Genomic DNA, 13380 nt, shown 5'->3' on the forward strand with positions numbered 1-13380 from the left:
CCTCATTTCAATCCAGAAATATTACTCAGTCCATCAGTTATTAGATATATGAAACTGAAATAGCTGTTGCAAAAACCCAAATTGTTATAAAGAAAAAAGGTTAACATTAATAGGGGTGCCCAAACTTTTTCATATGACTGTATATATATAAATATATATATACTAGATCGTGGCCCGATTCTAACGCTAGAATTTATTGAGTAGTTAATGTAAGATATGTGACTAATAATGGAAGGATGTCACAGTATATTTTTGGTCAAAGATAAATTTTATTGTTTAGAAATTGTGACTGTTTAACATGAAGATGTAACTGTATGTGACTAAATATTGTTGGGAATTAACTGCATTAACAGTATACTGTGTGATTTAGCAATATCATTGAAAAATATTCTTGTACATGACATTACGTGTGATAACCTTGTCACTATCTTTTAGTAATTTGCCGTGTGTGGGGGCGTGTGATTGTGGGGCAATGTGTGTGTGCGCGGGGTGTTTGTGTGCGGCTGTGTTTGCGCCCGTGTGTGGGTGGTTGTGTGTGTGTGTGGGGCGCGTTTGATATGAGAGGGGTTGTGTATGTGTGTGTGCACGACGGTGTGTGTGCGTGGTGGTTTGTGTGTGCCGGTGTGTGTGTGTTTGTGTTGGGCTGTGTGGGAGTCGTGGTGTGTGTGTGTGTGTGTGGCTTTATTTCCCGCTGGCCATGAATAGTAATGATTGGCTAATGAGCACTCCGGGATGCAGCTCTCCCACTAACCACTGATGAATGCAGGGGAAGCACATGGCAACTTAAATATTAACACTGCAGTGAATGTTAAATAGCTGCTCATGAATAGTAATGAGTTGCTCATGAATAGTAATGAGTGGCTCATTAACATTCACAGCAGTGTTAATATTTAAGTAGCCATGTGCTTCCCCTGCATTTATCCTTGGTTAGTGGGAGAGCTGAGTCCTGGACTGCTGGGTTCCTAGTGCGCCGCAGCTGCGTCTCCTCCTGTCCCCGTCCCTCTATGTGTCTCTGTGGCGTGGGGAAGCCCTGCGATGCCGCAGCTGTCTCTCCTCCGGTCCTTGTCACTCTGTGTGTCTCTGTGTTACGGGGAAGCCCTGCAATTCCGCAGCTGCGTCTCCTCCGGTCCCCGTCCCTCTGTGTCTCTGTGGCGTAGTTGGGACACTGACCTGCACTTTGGGGCCTCCTGTGGGTCGGGGCTTACTGTGCTCCATCGTGTCTGGTGTAGGGAGCTTCCGTGGTGGTGTCCCTTGTACCTGTCCGCCAGCTGCGTCATGGCGTTCAGGGTTTTGGCGAGTGGGCATGTCCTAATTGAGCGGTCGTCACTGCTGATTGGGTATGGGTAGAGTAAGGTGTGGGTGTGTGGGAGATGTGACGCAGGGCCGCTGCTGATTGGGTTAGGTGAGAGAGGGGTGGGTGTGTGTGTGGGGTATTTGGCCTGATGGAGCTGTGTGGGCGTGGTTTAGGTGGTGTCAGCGTATGACGTCACTTCTTGGACAGACAGAGAGAGAGACAGAATAGGGCAATTATATATATATATATATATGTTTTTATATATATATATATATATATATAAAAATATATATATATATTTCAGGCCCATACATATACTATGATACATAAACACATATATATATATATAGTACAAGCAGCATATGTTGTGTAACGGGGTGCCAGGGGCGCCTCGGGGATTGTAGTCGTGGCCCCTTCTGCTAGGCTTACCCCTGTTGCCGCCGTCACTATTGGGACAGGAGATGTCTTGGTGGGGCAGAGTGTGGTGGTGCATATGTCGCTGTCGGTTGTACAAAGACTCTGTAGACGTGGATCAATTGAACCAACAGGCTTATTTATTGAGCACTTCTCCATCACAAAGGCAAAACACGGCAGATGACTTCACACTTCCTTCGCTGGGGGGAAAAAACCTGTTCCTGACGTCTCCTCCAGTGGGGATGTGCCCGGCTAATCCACTTCACCTGGCTCCCACTACGGCTACCACAGACCGGACCCACACCAGTACTGCTTCACACTTGAGGCTACACCTTCTCCTCTTCTCTCCGGCTTTCCTATTCACCCAGCTCCCACACTCTGCCCCTTCTGCTTCTTCTCTCCTGTCTCGGACTCGACTGCTCCTGGTTCTAAAACTTTTTCTAACCACTCTCCTTCTCCCTCCCCTTTCTGCTGCCGGCTCCTCCTTTCCTCTACCCTGTTCCTATGGGGACAGCCGTCCCACCCGGCCACTAGGGGAACCCACTAAAACAGTGTAATTACAATAAAACATTTTTTATTAAATAACATCAACATTCTGGGAAAACTGTACCTCATTGTAAGGGGTCTGCCCACCCCTTACATACCTCCCCTCTTTAAGCCTAAGCCTCCCGGCAAGGCATAACCCTAAGAACCCCATTTAAATAACAACGTCATTTTTAATAAAACTAAAAACATGTCCACCTTAGGGCACACGCAAGGGGCGCACCAGTCCGGCGCCCGGAGTCCCTCCTGGGAGCTCCCGGTCTTAGTAGGTAACGTGCCCGGAGGCTTTCAGTAAGCGCTCCCGGTCTTTGTAGATTTTCTGCCCGGAGGCTTTTGCAGTACTCCCTGTCTTAGACGGCAGGAACACAAAATAGCAAAGTTTCCTTTAACCACACGGAGGGAACCCCTGGCTCAGTCCAGCGTCAGGCTCCTTCCGGGCTCAGTAGCTTGAACAGATTGCAAACAGCAGAACTTTTCCGGCTCTGAACAATGCCGGTATTTAACATAAACAGGTCCACTATCTTCCGGTCATGACAGTTCACTCAGGGTGATAAGCACGTTGCCATTCAGCCCGTTGAGCCTTCACGTAGTCAGACAAGGACTGACCAGGCAACCGGCGCAGCCTCCGGAAGGGTTCATAGTTGACCTTTTGCTCCGGTGTCTCGGTCTCCGGTCTTGTCTCCTCAACCCCCGACGGGGGTGATGGGGTCGCTGCACGGGACGGCTGGGGGCTGCCCATGACGATCACCGGGTGAGTAACCAGGCTCTGTTGAATAGCCAGCACCGCCGGGGTCCCCTTCTCTGGGTCAGCGCTCGGTCCGGGCATGACTTCCGGGGCTACTGCCAGTGTGCTTCTCGGGTGGGAAATCTCAGCTAGTACCGGTCTTTGCTGTGCATGCCGCCGGTATTGGCATTCTTCCCACTCGATTTCTTGCTGCCATTGGGCAGCCTCTTGGGTAGTGGGCATCCGGATCACTCCTACCGCAAATAGGCCCCGGAATCCCACCTCTCTCATGAACCGCACCTTCTCTCCCGGGTATAAAGTATGAAGGCGTTGTGGTAGGCCCTCAGTGTTCAGGTTCACCCGGTTGTAAAAGTAATGATCACCGGTCTCTTCATCCTCGATGAAACCATTGCCCTCTTTCTGGTTGAACTTTACCACAGTTCCGACGGTACACTGTCGTTCGAACTCATCACTCCGGGGACCGGTCATCATTTCGCGGGCCACGGTCTCGGCCAGCAATCTCTCCTGTACCGGGTCGGGTTCAGGTGATGGGGACTTCCGCCGAGTCTGGGACGACGGCTCCACTGGATCCCAGAAGAACCCCCAGTCATCCTTTTCCAGCTCCCGGGCGTGTGGTTCTTCCGGGGCCGGAACTGTTGCGTGGGTTGAAGATCCCACCGCGACCGGCGGGGGTATCTTCGGGCACCAGTAGGGAGTTCCCAGGAGTCTGTTTCCCGACGGCAGCTGTGCCGTGTAAGTAGCTCGGACCTCGGTCGTGGTCTCTCCGGTCGCGGCGTCCCAGGTTGTGACCCAGGTAACTTTCGTGGGACGCTCTGGTCCTCCGGGCACAGCCGGTAAGTTAGGGGTGAGTCCTTCCGCAGACGCAGACGCAGTCTGCTTCTGGTGTCCTCTACCCAGGCCAGTCGCGACCAACGCAGCCATCGCAGCTTGCTGTCTTTCAGAGTTCTCCATCTTGCTTGCAGTCAGCGTTTCTGGTAAGGGCGTCAGGGTCAGTGGAGATGCTGGAGGAAGTGGAGGCGGGCCTACTTTTCCCGCTCTTGGGTATACTCCACCCCCAGTCTCACACATCAGATCGACCCCTCCGCGGCGGTTCTTCTTTTTTCCTGGAACACCGCCCACTTCACATGTCTTCTTCAGCATCCTGGGGCCAGCACCTCCCCTCTTTGGGCGGAGTACTCCGTACTTCTTTTTCTTCACCGGCCAGCCCCAGGCTCTTCTTTTGGCGCCACTTCTTCGCGCGTTCACTGTGTCCATAAAGACGGCGGCCATCTTTTCGCCATCTTGTGCCCGGTCCAACGCCTTAGGCACCACTTGTTCTTCCCACCATGGGATCGGGACCCTTCGCCAATAATCCGGATCCTGCGCCCTAGGCACCACTTGGTCTCCATCTTCTTGGATCGGGACCCCTTGCATATAATCCGGATCCTGCCGACTACGCCACATGTAACGGGGTGCCAGGGGCGCCTCGGGGATTGTAGTCGTGGCCCCTTCTGCTAGGCTTACCCCTGGTGCCGCCGTCACTATTGGGACAGGAGATGTCTTGGTGGGGCAGAGTGGGGTGGTGCATATGTCACTGTCGGTTGTACAAAGACTCTGTAGACGTGGATCAATTGAACCAACAGGCTTATTTATTGAGCACTTCTCCATCACAAAGGCAAAACACGGCAGATGACTTCACACTTCCTTCGCTGGGGGGAAAAAACCTGTTCCTGACGTCTCCTCCAGTGGGGATGTGCTAATCCACTTCACCTGGCTCCCACTACGGCTACCACAGACCGGACCCACACCAGTACTGCTTCACACTTGAGGCTACACCTTCTCTTCTCTCCGGCTTTCCTATTCACCCAGCTCCCACACTCTGCCCCTTCTGCTTCTTCTCTCCCGTCCCGGACTCGACTGCTCCTGGTTCTAAAACCTTTTCTAACCACTCTCCTTCTCCCTCCCCTTTCTGCTGCCGGCTCCTCCTTTCCTCTACCCTGTTCCTATGGGGACAGCCGTCCCACCCGGCCACTAGGGGAACCCACTAAAACAGTGTAATTACAATAAAACATTTTTTATTAAATAACATCAACATTCTGGGGAAACTGTACCTCATTGTAAGGGGTCTGCCCACCCCTTACAGTTGTATGAAGGAACAAACAGATCCAACAAGTATACTTAACGCTCTGTTTCTTCATAGGTTGCTGATGACCCTGTGGAGTCGGTGTGTTGCACTTCCTCTCCTGCTCTAGATGTGGAAATGTATGACCTCCATCTTTCTACTGTTCCCTAAGTTCTGCCCTCCTCTCCTGCAGGCCTGTGCTCATTATTAGCTGCTGATGCGGCAGCTTACATCCTCTCTTGAGTAGTGAGACCTGGCCATCTTCAACCCCGCGCTCTCACTCAACTGTGGGAGGGGTGTGGCACCCCAGACCTGGTCAGGCACCACTGAGTACTGCACCCATGCCGGGTCAGTACAAACAGGTAATCCCAAAAGGCTGGCAAGGGTGTGTACGCACAGACACGAAGTAACCAGGACACACACACAGCTTAGAGGGGACCCCTGGGCAGACCCAGGGAGGCGGCGTGGCCCTCGCATCCCAGCTAGTGGTGGGTAGTGGAAGTGGAGATGGGGAGTTGTGCAGTGGCAGTTAAAGGAGAAGGAGTGGAGCAGCCGCATCTAGAGGGTAGACCTGAAGAGCAGGACCCTGTCAGACCCTGCACATGTAGTGGCTGTTGACGGGGGAGAACATTACCACTGGGTCAAATTGAAAGACACCCGAAGAGAGAGAGCAGTAAGGAGTCGAGTACGGGGACTCCTGGTAATGAATGCACACATGGGGGACAGGCCCCCAGAGCAGAAGTCTATTTACTAGAGCTGCTAAATCCTGCAGGTGGGATGGACTAGAGGTCCCACACCAACCAACACAGAGCCCGCAGCATCAACAGCAATGATGGGGCCCATAAGGAGGATCGAGCTTGGAGCCATCTTATCCTTGGTCCACGCTGTCAGCAAACGGGTCAGAAAGGGGAGAACGACAGCAGCGACTTCCCTGGGCGCATCCCGCAGTACTTTAAGTCAGGGGTGGTCCGAAACAAGGTGCAGGAAGGCGAGTCAGCAGTCACCCCTATATCAGCCTAAGGGATACCCGGTTCCACCTGGCTCATCATAGCATCGCCCGGGCTATCTCACTTCACCAGCAACAAGTGAGTAAAAACCCTGAAAGACATATTTGGACTGTGCGTGAGTTCTTCTGCGACCTATGGTACTACACACTTACACTGGGCCCTGGGGCCAGCCTCACTCTCGGGAGGCCACAACACCAAACTGCATTTATCATCAGCCCCAGGCGCTCTCCATACTGCAGTGGCGGTCGCCTCCTGACCGCAATTACCGAGAGTGGTGTCACGATTCCCATCGAAGTTAACTTGACATACCTGTGGCCAGAAGTTGCCCAGCACGTGAAGTCCCTGGAGACCCTGAGGCGACCCGAAGGTAATGGGGCTCCACAGGGGCAGAGGTTTTTACAGAACTTCAGAGCAGCTTTTCAATAGGAAGAGCCTCTTACTGTTTCTGGGGCCCATCGGGATTAACCAGCTTCTTGGTAAGCCAGTTGAACCCTGGCCATTTCTATTATTTATTACAGTTCATGGCCCTCTTATAGTTCTCTGGGACCTGATGCAACTGCACTGGCTATGTGTCTTCCACTGGCAAAGTCTGATGGTTGTTACTTGCAAGTTTGGGGCTGCATTTCATCATAAAGATTTGGAGATTTGGACAGGATTAATATTGTCCTCAATGCTGAGCCATACAGTCAGATACTTATCCATCTTGCAATATTATCAAGGAGGCATCTGATTGACTCCTACCAAATTTATTTTTAGACAAGACAATGATCCCAAATATAAGCCCACGTAATTAAGAACTATTTTCAATGCAAAGAAGAGTACCGAGTCCTGGAAATGATATGTCTTCCACCGAGCCCAACATCTGCAGTGGTGACAAGTGGGGACAAAGCTATGTACTTTATCCAGTGGTCCAGCGGTATTCATAGCTGGACAAGCTGGATGCAATGTTTTTTGATGGTGCTATTGAGACAATATGGTAGACTAGATGCCAGAAGCAATAAAACTGTTCTGACATCAGTGGTGCATACAGAAATCCCAAAGGCAAAAAACACTTGATGGGTCTAGATATGTGAAGTGGATTCACCAAATTGCATATCTTCGGACAGGAAGGCTACAGTAATGACACAATATCATTCTTTGACATTCTGAAGACTGCTCCCTACTGCTGAGTTACAGTTTCCACCAAGCAATGACCTATGTATATATACGAGTCCCTGAGCCATTCTATATCCAAAGTGTTGAAACATTCAGTTTCAGAATAAATACTTCCGGTGTTCCGGTAATGACAACTTCTATAGCTGCCATTATAATGTCTGAGACTATTGAGTGATATACTGTCACGGCCAGGTGTACGGGCAGGCCCAGGAGGTGGATCCACTGGACCGAACTCCTAGATGGTAGCAAAGAGTCCGGCAGCTGGAGCACTAGAAACAGCAGAGCAGTCCTTGCACACAGGTATAGCGGAGAAGTCCCTGGGACTACGGAGTTACGGGTGGTAGTCCGGGTGACGCAGCTCAGGTTCGGAAGCCGAGATGATGTCAGGCGGGGTCCGGAACCTTGGGAGCAAGAAGACGGGTCACCGCAGGGATCCGAGGTGGTGCGGACTGTCAGGATGGCAGATGGACAGCGTTCGGGTTTCAGGATACGGCAGACTGGATGGCGAAGCAGGCACGGCTCTACAAAGAGAGATAGGTGAGTACGAGCACAGTAACACCAGGAGACCTGACTCCTAGCTCAGGGAACACGAAGATCAGGCCCCGCCCCCTTGGACAATGACCCCTTATATACCCTGTACCTGTGCAACCTCATTTCCTGTTAATGGACGCTGGCCCTTTAAGAAAGGGTCAGTGACCGCGCGCGCGCCCTAATGCGCATGCGCGCCGCCCGGGTGCCAGAAGCCAGGGAAGGAGGCTGCGAGGAGGACGCAGGGGAGCCGGCCAGGTCCAGGGAAGCTGTCGGGCGCCGGGATCGGGGGCCCGGAGCCCTGGGACGGACGGAATCCGGTGACTGGGGAGCGGAGAGCGTGGCAGGTGAGCCGGGGAACGGGGGTGAGGACCCGGGGAGCGTGACAGTACCCCCCCCCCCCACGCCCCCCTCCCCGCAACCGGGACATGAAGGCACGGATAAGAGGAGTGCCCACGTTCTCCCTGGGCTCCCAAGACCTATCCTCAGGACCATACCCTTCCCAGTCCACCAGGAAGAACTGCCGACCTCGTACGGTCTTCATGGCCACGATATCCCTTACCGCATAGATGTCATCATCGGCAATAGGAGGAGGGGCCGGACTGGCAGCAGCGGAGAAGGGACCAAGGACAACCGGCTTGAGCAGAGAGACGTGGAAGGAGTTGGGTATCCTCATCGTGGCCGGGAGCTGTAGCTTGTAGGATACCTCATTGATCTTGCTGAGGACCTTAAACGGCCCGATGTAGCGAGGACCCAGCTTGTAGGAAGGTATCTTCAATCGGATGTACTGGGAAGCAAGCCAGACCAGGTCACCAGGAGAGAAACACGGAGGATCCAGACGTCTCTTGTCAGCGTGTTTCTTCATCCGCTGGGAAGCGCGCCCAAGGGACGCTTTGACAGAGTCCCAAATGGTAGCAAAGTCACGAACTGCAGTATCAGCAGCCGGAACATCCGATGAAGGGGATATAGGCAACTGGACGGAGGGTTGAAGTCCGTAAACTACATGGAAGGGAGATTTGGAGGACGACTCACTGATGTGGTGGTTATGTGAGAATTCAGCCCAAGGTAGAAGCGTGGACCAGTCGTCGTGATGGGCGTTGACGTAGTGACGTAAGAAGGAGGTCAAGATTTGATTGACCCTCTCCACTTGGCCATTAGACTGAGGATGGTAAGCAGAAGAAAAGTCCAGAGTCACACCCAGATGTTTGCAGAGCGCCCTCCAGAAGCGGGAGGTAAACTGAGTTCCTCGGTCGGACACGATGTGGGATGGGAAACCATGCAAGCGGAAGATGTGATGTATATAGGCTTCCGCGAGTTCCTGAGCAGAGGGCAGTCCAGCCATAGGGACGAAGTGAGCCATTTTGGAGAACCGGTCCACCACGACCCATATGACTGTGTGTCCAGAGGATAATGGCAAGTCCGTAATAAAATCCATCGCTATGTGTTGCCACGGAATTGTGGGTATCGGCAGAGGCAGAAGACGGCCATAGGGCAGGTGTTTGGGCGTCTTGTTCCTGGCACAAGAGGAGCAGGCAGAGACAAAAGCAGCGACGTCCGTGCGAAGGGATGGCCACCAATAATGGCGTACAATCGCACCCCATGTTCTCTTCTGGCCTGCATGACCGGCTGTTTTCGAGGCATGACCCCAGTGTAACACCTTTTGCCTGTCAGTCTCAGAGACATAGGTCTTTCCGGGCGGTATCTGGGCCAGGGTGACAGGGGCCACCGGAATAATCTTGCTAGGAGGGATGATAGGCTGGGTAGTCTCTTCCTCCTGCTCCATGGGCATGAAAGACCTAGACAAGGCATCCGCACGTACATTCTTGTCTGCGGGTCGGAAATGGAGCTGGAAGTCGAACCTGGCAAAGAATAAGGACCACCTGGCTTGCCGTGGGTTCAGTCGCTGAGCGGACCGTAGGTATTCCAGGTTCTTGTGGTCCGTGTAGATAATCACGGGGTACACTGCTCCTTCCAGGAGGTAGCGCCATTCCTCCAGAGCCAGTTTGACCGCCAATAGTTCTCGGTCACCGATGGTGTAATTACGTTCAGGTGCAGAGAAGCTCTTGGAGAAGAAACCGCATGTAACCATCTTCCCGGAGGAGGACTTTTGCATGAGCACTGCTCCGGCTCCCGAGGAGGAGGCATCCACCTCCAAGGTGAACTGGCGGTTTAACTCCGGACGGTGGAGTACAGGAGCGGAGGCAAATGCTCGCTTCAGTGAGCAAAACGCGGCGTCGGCCGCAGGTGACCAGTCCTTTGGATTAGCCTCCTTTTTGGTCAAAGCGGAGAGAGGAGCAGTCAGGGCAGAGAAGTGAGGGATGAACTGGCGGTAGTAGTTGGCAAATCCCAGGAACCGTTGGATTGCCTTTAGTCCAGAAGGGGGAGGCCAGTTGAGTATGGAGGACACCTTCTTAGGATCCATTTGCAGTCCAGTACCCGAGATGATGTATCCCAGGAAAGGGAGAGAAGACTGCTCAAAGACACACTTCTCATATTTGGCGTATAGACGATTCTCTCTCAGTCGTTGTAGGACCAGCTGGACGTTCTCTCTGTGGGTCTGGAGGTCCGGAGAGTAGATAAGGATGTCATCCAGATACACTACTACACAGACGTAGAGGAGGTCCCGGAAGATGTCGTTCACCAATTCTTGGAAGACTGCTGGTGCATTACATAGGCCGAAGGGCATCACGCAGTATTCATAGTGCCCATCGCGAGTATTAAACGCGGTCTTCCATTCGTCCCCAGAGCGGATACGAACTAGGTTGTAAGCACCCCGAAGATCCAGTTTGGTGAACACACGGGCTCCTCTGAGCCGGTCGAACAATTCGGGGATGAGCGGCAGAGGGTACTTGTTCTTTACGGTGATCTGATTCAGACCCCGGTAGTCGATGCAGGGGCGTAGGTCACCCTCTTTCTTCTTAACGAAGAAGAAGCCCGCTCCCGCAGGAGAGGAGGATCTCCGGATGAATCCCTTAGCCAGGCTCTCTGTGATGTAGGTAGACATGGCCCTGGTTTCGGCTGGGGACAACGGATATATCCGTCCTCGAGGTGGTGTTGTTCCTGGGAGCAGGTCGATGGCACAATCGTAGGGACGGTGTGGCGGAAGTACCTCAGACTCCTTCTTGTCGAAAACGTCTGCGAAGGACCAATAGGCCGAGGGCAGTTCCGGTAGGTTCTCTGGAACCGGAGGTCGTCGGATGTGTGGTATGGACTTCAGACACTTCTCATGACAAGAAGGACCCCATCGGGTGATTTCGCCAGTACCCCAGCTGACTGAGGGTTCGTGTGTCCGCAACCAGGGAAGTCCCAGCAGGATTTGATGGGACATGTGTGGAAGGACGTAGAGAGAGATGTTCTCGGTGTGCAGGGCACCGATACGTAGTTCGACCGGTCTGGTGACCCAGGAGATGGTATCAGAGAGGGGTCTCCCATCCACAGAGGCTATCACGAGGGGTTTGTCAAGTGGAGTAACAGGCAGCTGGTACTTGTCCACCGTGGCCTGCTGAATGAAATTGCCTGCTGCCCCGGAATCGAGGTATGCCTCAGCCGTGAACCGTGTCTCTCCCGTTGACACTTGCACAGTCCACATAACCGGGTCTGAGAGAGTCCCAGCACCTAGGGTGGCCTCTCCTACCAACCCTAGGCTTTGGAGTTTCCCGGCCTCTCTGGACAGGCGCGTAGCAGGTGTGTGCCCTCTCCGCAGTAAAAGCAGAGGCCCTTGGCGAGCCGCTCTGCTCGACGCTGTTCAGACTGTCGTACTCGGTCAATCTGCATGGGCTCGTGGACGGGAATCCCAGCTGTTGATGACTGAGGTGCGGAGGGCTTCTGGGGAGGTGAGGAATGCCGTACCGGTCGTCTCTCACGAGACAGCTCTTTAGAGCGCTCCTGAAAACGAATGTCCACTCGAGTAGCCAGGGCAATCAGGGCATCTAGGGTGGAGGGCAAGTCACGACCCGCCAACTCATCTTTGATGCGACTCGAGAGTCCCTCCCAGAAGGCGGCTGTCAGGGCCTCATTATTCCACCCGAGTTCAGAAGCCAAAGTGCGGAAACGGATGGCGTATTGGCCCACCGTCAGTGTTCCTTGACGTAGGCGGAGAAGTGATGAGGCAGACGCAGAGGCGCGTCCCGGCTCGTCAAAGGTACTGCGAAAGGCCTGCAGGAACTCTCGAAGGTTCTTGGTCACGGGGTCCTCCTTCTCCCACAAGGGGTTCATCCACGCCAGTGCCTCGCCCTCTAGGTGGGACATTATAAAGGCGACCTTGGCTTGGTCGGAGGCGAATAGATGTGGCAGCTGCGTGAAATGAAGGGAACATTGGTTGATGAAGCCCCTGCAGGTCTTGGGATCTCCAGAATAACGAGGTGGTGAAGCCAACCGGAGTTGGGAAGCACCCGACGAGGCTGCCACTGGTGCGGGAGCCGTGGATTGTCCATTGGAGGACCTGGGTGCCGCAGGCGTCATGGATGCTTGTAACGTGTACAGGCGGGTGTCCACGGAGGTCATAAATTGCAGCATGCGGGTCTGGACTTCACGCTGGCGTTGGAGTTCCTCTTGCAGGGCCAATAGTGCTGCAGCGGGATCCATGGCCTGATCTTACTGTCACGGCCAGGTGTACGGGCAGGCCCAGGAGGTGGATCCACTGGACCGAACTCCTAGATGGTAGCAAAGAGTCCGGCAGCTGGAGCACTAGAAACAGCAGAGCAGTCCTTGCACACAGGTATAGCGGAGAAGTCCCTGGGACTACGGAGTTACGGGTGGTAGTCCGGGTGACGCAGCTCAGGTTCGGAAGCCGAGATGATGTCAGGCGGGGTCCGGAACCTTGGGAGCAAGAAGACGGGTCACCGCAGGGATCCGAGGTGGTGCGGACTGTCAGGATGGCAGATGGACAGCGTTCGGGTTTCAGGATACGGCAGACTGGATGGCGAAGCAGGCACGGCTCTACAAAGAGAGATAGGTGAGTACGAGCACAGTAACACCAGGAGACCTGACTCCTAGCTCAGGGAACACGAAGATCAGGCCCCGCCCCCTTGGACAATGACCCCTTATATACCCTGTACCTGTGCAACCTCATTTCCTGTTAATGGACGCTGGCCCTTTAAGAAAGGGTCAGTGACCGCGCGCGCGCCCTAATGCGCATGCGCGCCGCCCGGGTGCCAGAAGCCAGGGAAGGAGGCTGCGAGGAGGACGCAGGGGAGCCGGCCAGGTCCAGGGAAGCTGTCGGGCGCCGGGATCGGGGGCCCGGAGCCCTGGGACGGACGGAATCCGGTGACTGGGGAGCGGAGAGCGTGGCAGGTGAGCCGGGGAACGGGGGTGAGGACCCGGGGAGCGTGACATATACCGACAAGGAATGACCTTTTAAGAGTTTATGAAAGTTGAGTGACAACTCCTATTGGCAATAATTATAGGTTGTCACTTTGGAAAACAACTTTACAGAAGATGGCAAATTGTTTTCGGATGATTTTTGACCTCTAATGGCCATCCTAGTAATAAACTTAGCAATAATTTTATTGTACGTCCATTAGAGCACAATCCGAGTTAATATTTTCCCAGTCAAACACTAAGCATCCTGTCTCTACTATTTATAAAGTATGAT

This window comes from Anomaloglossus baeobatrachus, chromosome 2 (assembly GCF_048569485.1).
Source record: "Anomaloglossus baeobatrachus isolate aAnoBae1 chromosome 2, aAnoBae1.hap1, whole genome shotgun sequence".
In the NCBI taxonomy this organism is placed as follows: Eukaryota; Metazoa; Chordata; class Amphibia; order Anura; family Aromobatidae; genus Anomaloglossus; species Anomaloglossus baeobatrachus.